Source organism: Saccostrea cucullata, unplaced genomic scaffold (assembly GCF_032062105.1).
Source record: "Saccostrea cucullata isolate Sc308-1 unplaced genomic scaffold, CSIRO_AGI_Scuc_v1 ctg3486, whole genome shotgun sequence".
NCBI lineage: Eukaryota > Metazoa > Mollusca > Bivalvia > Ostreida > Ostreidae > Saccostrea > Saccostrea cuccullata.
This window is the reverse complement of record NW_026937337.1, coordinates 64,468-73,417: the sequence shown is the minus strand read 5'-3', so window position 1 is coordinate 73,417 and position 8,950 is coordinate 64,468. Positions and strand designations below refer to the sequence as shown.

Sequence of the window (8,950 nt, the reverse complement as noted above, 5' to 3'; positions counted from 1 at the left end):
TTACCAAATATGTAGATTTAGTCAAAAGGCTCTCATGCCAACCCCGACCAGTGTCTCGGGTAGGCTTGAAAGGCCTTAAAAACATATAACATACTTTCCGATACCAAATAAAATAATAATAGCAGAAAAAAGAATGAGAAACTGTGAGCTACTTCTTTACTGGATTTCAAATTTATGTCCCATTGTCAGTTACAAGGAGAAAAAAAATGTATTTGTTTAATTAAGCCAAAGAGAGATAAATGCAACAAAAGCTCCGACTTTCCTTTCTAGTTCTTCTCCCATCTTTATCCACATTTCTTCAATTTCCTTGAAGGAATTTACATATTGGTATATGAAATTAAAAGTCACCAAAAAAATTTAAAAAATGAAGAAAAAATGATAAAAAAAAATATTTTTTAAAAAGAAGTAAAAACTTTAAACCTGAAATTATTTCGTTGTTATAATGTTTTATTGTGAAAGTTTTGTATGTTACTCTAAGGCTATTCATTAATAAAATTTAAACAAACTTTAAAATTTAATAAAAATAAAATATTTTACCAAATTTTGTGAACCATATTCCCTTTGTCATTGAAGAGAAACTCTCACAGATTTCTAAGCGTTTGGGTGTTATTCCGGTCATCTGAGAAACAGGAGGGACAAATGTGGATCACACAACCTAGTTTGGAGATAGAAAAAAACATGTGTATTCGTAGTAAAGTCCAGGTACGCCGTTGCCGCCCCCTTCAGTTTTTGGGGAGAGGGGGTAAATGTTATATATAAAACAGAACTATTATGCCAGGTCTTACCATAAAATTCGTAAATGGTTCCTTTTCCGTTGAGATTCTGAACAAATCTGTCACATCTATAATTGATGCCTATGACTTGATATTCACCTCCGTTGAGAGCATGAGAAATGCTAATTGGATTTCCCCGTGGACGGTTTTTTTTTCCTTAAACATTCTTACCACTGAATGGAAATATTGCTGTAATTGTCGCGTTTCATATAACCTTGAGAGGATACTACTGCTAAGGGACTGTTGAAATGTCGTCTTCCATTCTGTAATTTAACATCCCTTCTTACGTCAACTAATGACATCCAGGAATCATGGATTTTGACCACTTCTATACCCTCAAGCGTATGGACATCATACTGAAAACATTCCCGGTCATCGATAATTTTTATCTTGTACTTTGCTTTCAAAAAAGAGGCTTGAAAATGCCCATGCACACGACTGCCATAGTCACGTAATTAAATTGGTCGATTCCAAATGTGGTTATTTTTCATGACATATCCGCCAGCTTGTACAATCAATGTGTTCTTTGATGGTTGTCTCCTTGATCATTAAAAATTCTAGACAGCCCCGTCGCAGTATATCAACTTCAGGACGACAATACTGCAACATTTTTTTCGAAAATTAATGTACATGTACATGATTTTGGAACCATTATGTATGATCTTGCTAGGTGGAATGGAGTGTCGGTTCGCAGGATGAATCATGACAGTTCTGAAATAATCTGCAGTTTGGGCACTGGCGTTCCTTTTTAAAACAACGGCTAAATCTGATGCAAGGCGGTCTGTATCCTTTGTCGCAATTACAAATCTCATCTTGACGCGTCTCAAAATCGTGGAAAAGAACTTTCCTGTTTCTCTTTTCTATATCGGACTTATGCGATTTCTAATAACAATTGTTTGATATTCTCGACAATTGGGGCAAGTCCGCTCAGCGGCTCTTGACAAATGTGCAAATCGATAGAGCGCTTAGCACGTTCAAGAGTGACTACAATTTTTACATTGGCAAAACACGTCAAACATGGGGGATACCTCTCTTTCATTACAACTCATGAAAGAAATATAACCAACCAGTAGTAAGGGGGACAGAGAACAGTCAGGATGACGACATGAGTTTTTCCCATAAAGGTCACAGTCAAGGGTGGAGTCTACAGTCAATGACGTCATGGGTTATCTTAGTGCAAGGAGTGAGTGTACAGTCACTGAAGTTATGGGATAGTTCACAGTCAAGGGTGAGGCGTTTACATACACACCCAATATATGACGTCCTATATTTTAAATGATAATCACTACTTGACATTCTATATAATGGGTGTAACGGTTACACCCACAATATAAAATGATAACAACCACTGTAATTTCTATTATAGTACGGGCGTTAACGGTTACACCCTGAGTGCGATTCAGTATTAAATGCAGCAAGCATTTTCGGGATAAAGTATTAATTAATGAGTCCTAATGCTAAAACTTGACAAAAGGTATGTGAACATTTGTAGAATATTTTTATTGATACTGTAGACAATACAAAAAGAAACCCACTGAATATCAACAGACAACATAAGCTTCGCCGAATTCTTAAAAAACAGTTTGTTTCATAATAATTTGCAGGACCTACCTTTCTATGGTATATAATGTACACATCTTCAATAAAATACAAAGAAAAACTTAGAGGGATAATTATTTTAAATTATAATTTATAATTAACATATTTATGGTATATTGTGTACAATGGTGCACAACACACATGATACGTAGTCCTTTTCAATACTGTAAACCAACTTTTATTCGCGTGCGAGAAATATTCGCGAGTTCCGCGACCTCCTTTAACTCGCGAATATTAATCGCCGCGAACCATTTATTTTGGTAAGAATTTGTAGAGAATGCTTCCTTCGGTCGTGAAAATTAATTGCCGCAGATCGATTTTATACTGACGAATCGCGAATAAAAGATGACGCGAATAATAGTTGGTTTACAGTAAAAATCCAAAAATCACCTACAGGAATACTCGATGAAAAATTAAAAGTTATATTTCTTTAAAAAAATCTACAACATAGTCAATGAGCATAGACGTTTGCAAAAGGTCAACTCTCATAGAGTCTACCAACTCACTGAGGACATTTAATTCCCCTTGAAGAGGAAAGGCACCACAAGCTAAACGTTGTTAAAACCCCACATTAAATCCTTGAGACGTACTGCATTCTGGCGACTGAGGAGGGGGGTTCTTGAAAGTTGTCGCTGCGATCGTAAATCCTTTAGACACACTGTATTCGGGCGATTGAGACAAATACACAGGAAATGTCGTGGTGGTCTTGAACCCTTGAGACATAGTACATTCTGGCGACTAAGGGAGATATTCGATAGTTGGCGCGGCGGTCTTAACTCTAAATCCTTTAGACGTACTGCATTCTGCATTCTGGCGATTGAGACGAATACACAAGAATTGTCGTGGTGGTCTTGCATCCCTGAGACGTGCAATTTTCTGGTGACTGAGAGTGGTATCCAATATTTGTCGGGGTGGTCTTTAATCCCAAATATCTGGGGGTTCCATCTCCCCGTATTCTCTCTTCGAATTTCTCGTACTGTAATGGGTCCCTTTTCTAAATTATTAAAAAAATAACAATAATTTATTATAAAATATTAAAAGAAAAATTGTAAAACACATACACACAAAAAGCCTTACTAACCTTAGATTAAAAAAAAAATTACACTTAGTTGTTTGTTTTCTTCTTAAGATTTGATAAAGTAAAAAATATTTAAGAAAAGTTGTACAACAAACACTAAAAAAAAAAAGCCATGCACTACCTTAGACTGGTCAATATGACATCTTCACCCTCCATTACACTTAGTTTTTGTAGCTTTGTTCTCCTACAAATAAACCATATGCTTTAGTATCTGAAAATGACCTTTTTCTACCATGACGAGCACGCAGCCAAGCAATAATCTTACATACAAAATATATGAGTGTCAGGCAGGAGGATATTAATGAAGCAGCTGATATAAACCTATTGCAATTGGTTACAGCCTACAAAATTTTACTAATAAAACTGATTTTGAAAATTTATCATGTAAAGTGGTCAATTATTTTAAAGCTGAAAACTTGATACAGCTGCAATGTATTCTTAATATGTCTTATGGTCTTTTATTCTGTCCTTGCAAGAGATTGGAATCTTATGGGGAATAAGAGGTTGTGTAGAAATACCTGTACATTTAGAAGTACATGTACATGTAGAAGTACATGTACTTGGTATTGATACTGGGAGTTGTGGCCTGGGAAGGAGGAATGTATTATCCCCATCCACCAACTGTATGTGGAGTAAATGTGGGATTTACATTCACGTCTGGTGTAGATGTAGTTAATAAATCAAAAACACTAGCGGCTTTAAATTGTGTTCTCAGTGTTTTAAATTTTTCATTTGAGTAAAAGGTCTAGATTGTCTGATGTCTATATGTGTTTGGGGTATGTTTACCTTGAACCATTGTTTTTATTTTCTTTTATCGTTTAAAGGCAAGGACTAAATATTTGACTAATCGCAAGACCACATGCTTCCACATATTTCACAGGCGTTGGTTGACTGTGGATCTACAAGAATACCACCAGGAAATCTCTCAGATAATGACACTGCATTTACAGCTTGAAGAGTGTAATCCAAACGGAATGGAATGCCCTCTATGACACAATTTTAACCCTGGTAATTTTTTTGATTCATTACTTTTAATGCATTATCTGGCAAATCTATATTCTTTGCAACCTGAGACAGTATGTTGGCATATTGACATCTATAAGATTTGCAGGTGATGCAAGATGAGCCATCTCTAACAAATAATCCCACTCGATCCTTCATGAGGCAAAAAAGTAATCTCCATCCCCTGACAATTCCTGAACTGGAATGTTACTCTGATAATAATAAAACAAAGACATATAATAAAAAAAAGTTAACAAGTTTTCTGGTAAGCGGGAGACACTAGGGAGATAAATGTTTAACAGAAGTTTAAATATTTCATATTTTTAAAAATCTTTTTTAGAACTTCTACAGACTTGAAAGAGTTTTTACAGAATTGATCTTTAGGTCTTGGATCTTGTCCTTGCAAAGATTGGAACGTTAGAGGGAATGACAGGCTAAGTAGAAGTAACTGTGATTGGTGTTGACACAGTTATCCTTGGAGTTGTGGCCTGGGAAGGAGAATTTTTCAATCCACATCATCCAACTGTTTCTGGAGTAAATGTAGGGCTTACATTCACTTGTGGTGTAGGCAGCGATTCATTGGAGGCATGCATGCAATGACACTTACAAATCCTTAGCAGGTATTTCATCATAACAAGACAATCGAAAAAGTCATTATGATAGTCCAAGCTATTATACCTTTTTATTAAACATTAGTCAAAAATGATATCTGTTGAAGACAGACACATTTGGAAGACTATGTCACATCTCAATTTCATAAGCTGATCTTTGATTCAAGTGATGCAACTTGATGAATATAGAAATATATATGTGTATATATATTAAAGGGGCTGGGTGGTCATGGTCATTTTAACTCCATATAAAGATATACAAAATAATCAAATTTAAAAACTATTTTTTTTTGCCAAATGATATTTACGTTTACAAATAAAGATATGAAATCTAAAAGTTATAGATATAGCTGGTTCTTAATTAGTTGACCCCCAGCCTCCTTAAAAATAATATATGAAAAGAAAACAGAAAAACCTAAAATATATTTGTTGATCAATTTGCAAAGAGAAAATACATTGCTCATATTCCAATTCGCTTTTTCTGCAAAAATATTGCAGATTTGACAATTTTCCCTATATAATATGATAAACTTTAGTCCTTAACTTTAAAGAAATATTGTGGATAAATTTACATAACTTTGTGGATTCAGAGATACTTTTATGAGTATTTTTGATTACTTAACTGCTAATTTTATAAACCTGAGGATCGGACTACCTTAAAACAGCATTGATAGATCTTGACACAATATAACATATGACATTAGATGATGAAAAAAAATTATGTTAAGCCACATTGTTCACATCTTTAAAAATTTAAATTCCTGGTGTTAAAAAAATGTTTGATATCATTCACGCGAGCCATAATGATCTCAATTTGCCAGCTGTCCGTTTTGATTTCTTCCAACCTTTTATCGATTCTCTCCAGAAGAGTTGTTAACAATAAAAGTTTAAACATTTCTTTCTTCACTTCGTTTTCACAGCAATGTTGTAAAGATGGGATCTTGTTAAAAATAGTAAAGAAAATAGTGATGGTGGGTTGTTCCTCTTCACACGTACGAGTTGCAAATGTTCTTGATTAATATATTTTTCTTTATTAAACAAATAACTATATCTACAGTTCATGCATCTTCATGAAACTCCCCATCGTTGTCATCGTCCACAGTAGTATAAGCGTTCGTTGGCCACCCCCTAACACCTGTTCACCTGTCAATGATGTAAATGAAGACCTTCTCACCTGTCAATTATGTAAATGAAGGTCAGAGGGGTGAATACATTAAACCTGATCGATTTTAATTGGAGATCCCAATCGATAAAAGATCAAGGTCACCTGACGTGTGGGGTTAATTAAGATTAATTGTATGCAACGTTGATAATTAGCATATAGATGAGGACGACTGAATGGTGACGTATAGTTTTCTTCCTCCTTCACGATTCAATTAATTTTCAGATAAATGATATTAAATATTGACTCTAAGGATAGGGATAAAAAGGAAATGAGTAGATTAAAATTACGTACCGGTACATAAATAGAAATGAAAGACACAGAATTTAATTTCAGGGAAAATCCAAATCAACGTTTAGAGAGGAAATAATTCACCGATGTTAGTCCCCCCCCCCCCCTCTTTCAACACACACATACACCAACACCCTAAGCCTCTCACACACACACATTTTTAGGAATATTCCAGAATTATAGAAAGTCTGTGTGTGAAAATTAAATTTACATCATCTTATGGAGAGTTTAATTTTAATATTTGTACACCTTTGAAATTGAAGTTTTCTTTCTTCCTTTTTTTTTTAGGGGGGGGGATAATAAATTTAAAGATCATGATTCTCATTCTTTTCTTGGAATGTAATAAAATTTGATATGACGAATCACTCTGCAGAATATCTTAAAGAGACTTTTTATAATTTCAAAAGCAATGTCCAATCACGTGAATTATTGGTTAAGATTTTGCTTATAAATGATCCATTTCAACGCATTTAGATTAGTGTTCCCATAGACAAGCGGAAGATGACCGAGGAAACGTGCTCTCTGCGAAAGCGCTGTACTGCGCTACGAACCAGTGGAATTCGTGGAATACTGGCAGCTTCATGTATGATATTGGCTTTGACAACCATTTCCAGTTTATCTACAAGATCATCCGTAGTGGAATCACTGCATCAGAATGAATCCTTTATTGATATCAAAGCGAATGACACACTGTCTGAATTCATACAATCTTTTTCAATCTCTGGAAATGTATTTATGACCGTATGCTTATATGGAAATATAATGCGTGTGGACCTGAAGGTTTTCTTAAATAAGAAAGCCACTATAAAAGGATTGTACCTGACTACGACACAATGGAAAAGACTATTACATATCATTCCATTAATTAATGACACAATGAAGAAGTTTCAGTAATTCTGCATAAAAGAAAAAAAAATAGTATTGGATACTCTCTATTTTTTAATTTCACGAAAAAAAATATCTTGTTGGACATCTTGTGGTTATTTTGTACCTTCTTCTCTATTGGTTTTACATCTGGGATCTATGAAATGAAATAAATGAAAAATAAATGGAAATAAAGTAAAACTGATTTCATTTTTTTTCTGAGAAAATAAAACGGGAATCCAGTTTACTCCGGGAAAACAAATACGACTTTCGTGAAAAAGAGGAAAAATCTATAGTATGACCGAATAAGGTTTTCCTTTTCATTCCATCGAAATTAATCCAATTTTTTTTTTTTACATACAGATTACTTGTTTTACTATGGAGAGTGAGAGAAGGAATGTGACAAATTTAAAGAAAAATATAAAATGTAAAGAAAAAAAACATTGTATAGACTTGCGGAGGAATGATGATCTCCTCCTGGTCTTCTTCATGGACGTGGTTTTCTTTCTGGTCTTCCTCACTGAATTCCCTGAAATGAAGAAAATGAATATTAGTTAAAAGGAAAAAAAAGTCACTCATTATGATAAATATTTTCACCTGTACATTTCCTGAAGTAGTCGCAGAAAAAAAATGTATTCTTTTAAAGTACATTCTTGTACGATATACATATATTTATTAAGGGTTAATTGTTTTGAAATAAAAAAGAGAAAACTTACAGCGGAATACACGCCAATTCCGACTCCGAACTACAATGTAAAAAGGAAAATTACCGTGTGTGAAGGAAACAGTATTTTAAACACTTAATTTCTAATTCAGTTCATTTCTTTTGTTTAAACTTATATTGATGTTTGATAATTGTGAAAGTCACTACTCACTCGGAACCGATCAGAATGGGGCCCGACTCGTTACTGAAATTTTATATTTACATAATTTAATTTAAAAAAAAAAGAATTGACAAATAACCTGAAAAGAAAACAATCAGAGGATGTGTTGATTTTTTTTCCTTGAAAATTTTTGTTTTGTACCGAGACTTAATTATAAGACAATTTATATTTCCATTTGCTTTTTATACTTTAAAGTAAAAAAAAATGTATATATGGACGAGAGTAGATAATGATTGTTCTAACCTTATTGGGGAGACCTCCCACTTTGGGAGAATAGATTCATCCGGCATTCCTTAAAAAGAAAGAAAGGATGAAAGTGATACATTTTCTTGGAAAGAATTGTAATTCTCCATTTAAGTTTCAATTATTGTATATAAATGTCAAAACACTCAAAGTGAAACTTACTGATTAGTTCGTTTTCTGAGGAGAGTATTTGGACGACTGGGGAAAAAAAAAGAAATTTAAGATGAAGGAAAATATTTAATCTAGACTAAGCGTTTAAAGACAAGTGATTAAAGAGAGAATACTAACCAAAGTCTCGGTCTTTTGGGGGCACTGGGAGTTTTAAACCTTTAAAAAGTAATGAAACATTGACTTTTATTGAATAAAATGATTTATCTGGTTAGTGTTAAAAAATAAGCATACAATATATCACCTGAATCAATTCTTTTGTAAAAAGGATGAAT

At 33.7% G+C, this 8,950-nt stretch overlaps 1 pseudogene; it reads right to left on the bottom strand.

The window, feature by feature from the left end:
- Positions 1 to 2,792: 2,792 nt before the first annotated feature.
- LOC134247938 (uncharacterized) lies at positions 2,793 to 8,554 on the bottom strand (annotated as a pseudogene).
- Positions 8,555 to 8,950: the final 396 nt, after the last annotated feature.